The sequence below is a fragment of the Schistocerca piceifrons genome, chromosome 5 (genome assembly GCF_021461385.2).
Source record: "Schistocerca piceifrons isolate TAMUIC-IGC-003096 chromosome 5, iqSchPice1.1, whole genome shotgun sequence".
Taxonomy (NCBI): domain Eukaryota; kingdom Metazoa; phylum Arthropoda; class Insecta; order Orthoptera; family Acrididae; genus Schistocerca; species Schistocerca piceifrons.
This window is the reverse complement of record NC_060142.1, coordinates 154,377,020-154,380,913: the sequence shown is the minus strand read 5'-3', so window position 1 is coordinate 154,380,913 and position 3,894 is coordinate 154,377,020.

The window sequence follows — 3,894 nt, the reverse complement described above, 5'->3', positions numbered from 1 at the left end:
TAGTTCTAAGTTCTAGGGGACTGATGACCACAGCTGTTAAGTCCCATAGTGCTCAGAGCCATTTGAACCATTTTTTGCCAGGTCTTCAACTGACTTCTCAGCTGCAGAGAGGCGCGGTAAATCTATTTTGAAATTTCCTCTCTAATTGGCCATTTTCTATGATACCTTCAACCTTCCTATGTTCCCTTCATTAATTACAAGAACTGCTTTATAAGTTGCAATTCTGACAGCTGTAACAGATAAAAATGTGATTTTAGGGCATCGTTTCTATACGAGGGAATTTAGAGAGTAATTTGGATTCCGGGTTTTGGCACTAACACACATTTCTGAAAATTCAGGTTCGGCCAGAAGTCTGTAAATGAGCTTAACATCCAGGATACAATTTTAAAGCCTCTTCTCGTGAATGTACGGGTTTTTATCCCTCTGAGGCTGTAGACATTTACAACAGCTAATGTTGCACAGACGATGAATGGGATATTCGTCTGCTGACACCATGTGGAAATATGTGACCCACACTGTACTTTTCATGTTATTTACACTGGATAGGTTCTGTCTGATGGCCTAGTCGTAATACACTTGCGTACATCTCCGTCAATAGCACAAGGCAAAACAAGAACTGTCTGTTCATAAATAGAGCAGCTAGTTTGTAATTGTTTCTAAGATACGAAACAGTTGCAGATGATCCGTAAAACCAGATATTATACTTCACAGCCTTCTAGATGTAGCCCTTGCAAGTTTGCTTGACAGTAATACAAGGAATCTTTGTTGACCGAGATAACACGGTAGTGTTGCTTCAAAAAGTGGGCGTCGCAGAAAGATCGAGTCACGCATTTAATTATTTCTCAACCACCCCGGATGCTATTTCACCATTGAAACTTTGAAAACTTACTGTCCCTGAGTGTAATAATAAATGAAAAATAAATTCAAAATTGACGTTTTCGGCCAATTTCATGAACGTCCCCCCTTAAAGCTAAGTGGTCACTCCCATAGATGCGCAAGACCTTAGTACAGATGAGGCTAATTCAACACAGCCCTCGAGAGAGCTCTCATAGCCATTATTCTAAAATTTCTAGTTTAATACTAACTGAAAGTAAAATCTTCTGTGTCGTTAGACCGTGTCATATATCTTCTATGCGATCGACGTTTCGATCTCTCTGCTGGAATCTTCTTAGAATACTATGGTGTGTACGGTGTGGTGACAGTGTTCACTCAGCTGTGGACACTACGAGATCCTGAAGAAGATTCCAGCTGAGGGATCGATATGTTGATCACATAGAAGAAATATGATGCGGTCTAACAACACGGAAGATTTTACTTTCAGTGACAACGGCCACGAAAGCTTGCAGACTTGCTTAGTGCCGGCCGAAGTGGCCGTGCAGTTAAAGGCGCTGCAGTCTGGAACCGCAAGACCGCTACGGTCGCAGATTCGAATCCTGCGTCGGGCGTGGATGTCTGTGTTGTCCTTAGGTTAGTTAGGTTTAACTAGTTCTAAGTTCTAGGGGACTAATGACCTCAGCAGTTGAGTCCCATAGTGCTCAGAGCCATTTGAACTTGCTTAGTACGAATTGTTTACAGAGACAAGAGGCACACACACGCACTAACGGGCCAAAACGTTATATCTATTGTACACTGTGAGACTGAATGGGGCCTGGTAGAGTTGTGGTATGTAACGCCTTATGGGAAGTATTAGGTTAGTGCATAATTTAGTAGTGTTTTGCCATACGTTTAATAATCATAACAGATAGAGAGATTTAGGTCATAAATAACAGTCTCTTTCACTATTTACAATTGTCTGCCAAAGCTGGGATAACTTTTCGATTCCGTGACAGTAGAAATCACATGGTTTTCAGGCGACGAACTCGCCGAGCCATATTCGGCGCGCATTTTCACCCGGAAGGAAAATTATTTGAAAGTTGCTCGATAGAGAGTGGAAAAGGGTGAAAATCTGAGAAAGCAAGATCAGGTGAATAAGGTGGGTGCAGAATAATTTCCCCATCCAACTCCTGTATAATGTTTGGGTGACTGTAGCAGAATACGGGCTGGCGTTACCGTGGAGTAGCATGCATCACTTCACGCAGTATTCCTGGTTGTTGTTCCTGGACTCCGTCTGCGAGAAGTATCAGCTGTTGACAGTACATGCCAGCAGTGATGATTAAACCTCGGGAAAGAAATTCGTAGTACATAAAACCGTAGTTGTTCCACGAGATGCGCAATATTATTTTTTGTGGCTGCCCGCAGGTCTCTATGATCATAGAAAGCAGCTACTCACCGAACGACCATTACTTTTTCTTTTTCGTTATGTTAGCATAAAGACACCATTTCCCGTCACCAGCAATGATACAGCATAGGGATGGTCGGTGTTGTTCACGAACCAATCGATGACGAGCAAGCAGAGATGCACATATGGCCGCCGACTGATTTTTGTGATTTGACTTAGAGCATGTGGTGCCCGTACACCCTATTTTTAGACATTCCTCATTGCACGCAAATCTCCGTCGATGGTGGAATGAACACAGTATCCATCTGCCAGTTCATACACTCCTGGAAATTGAAATAAGAACACCGTGAATTCATTGTCTCAGGAAGGGGAAACTTTATTGACACATTCCTGGGGTCAGATACATCACATGATCACACTGACAGAACCACAGGCACATAGACACAGGCAACAGAGCATGCACAATGTCGGCACTAGTACAGTGTATATCCACCTTTCGCAGCAATGCAGGCTGCTATTCTCCCATGGAGACGATCGTAGAGATGCTGGATGTAGTCCTGTGGAACGGCTTGCCATGCCATTTCCACCTGGCGCCTCAGTTGGACCAGCGTTCGTGCTGGACGTGCAGACCGCGTGAGACGACGCTTCATCCAGTCCCAAACATGCTCAATGGGGGACAGATCCGGAGATCTTGCTGGCCATGGTAGTTGACTTACACCTTCTAGAGCACGTTGGGTGGCACGGGATACATGCGGACGTGCATTGTCCTGTTGGAACAGCAAGTTCCCTTGCCGGTCTAGGAATGGTAGAACGATGGGTTCGATGACGGTTTGGATGTACCGTGCACTATTCAGTGTCCCCTCGACGATCACCAGTGGCGTACGGCCAGTGTAGGAGATCGCTCCCCACACCATGATGCCGGGTGTTGGCCCTGTGGGCCTCGGTCGTATGCAGTCCTGATTGTGGCGCTCACCTGCACGGCGCCAAACGCGCATACGACCATCATTGGCACCAAGGCAGAAGCGACTCTCATCGCTGAAGACGACACGTCTCCATTCGTCCCTCCATTCACGCCTGTCGCGACACCACTGGAGGCGGGCTGCACCATGTTGTGGCGTGAGCGGAAGACGGCCTAACGGTGTGCGGGACCGTAGCCCAGCTTCATGGAGACGGTTGCGAATGGTCCTCGCCGATACCCCAGGAGCAACAGTGTCCCTAATTTGCTGGGAAGTGGCGGTGCGGTCCCCTACGGCACTGCGTAGGATCCTACGGTCTTGGCGTGCATCCGTGCGTCGCTGCAGTCCGGTCCCAGGTCGACGGGCACGTGCACCTTCCGCCGACCACTGGCGACAACATCGATGTACTGTGGAGACCTCACGCCCCACGTGTTGAGCAATTCGGCGGTACGTCCACCCGGCCTCCCGCATGCCCACTATACGCCCTCGCTCAAAGTCCGTCAACTGCACATACGGTTCACGTCCACGCTGTCGCGGCATGCTACCAGTGTTAAAGACTGCGATGGAGCTCCGTATGCCACGGCAAACTGGCTGACACTGACGGCGGCGGTGCACAAATGCTGCGCAGCTAGCGCCATTCGACGGCCAACACCGTGGTTCCTGGTGTGTCCGCTGTGCCGTGCGTGTGATCATTGCTTGTACAGCCCTCTCGCAGTGTCC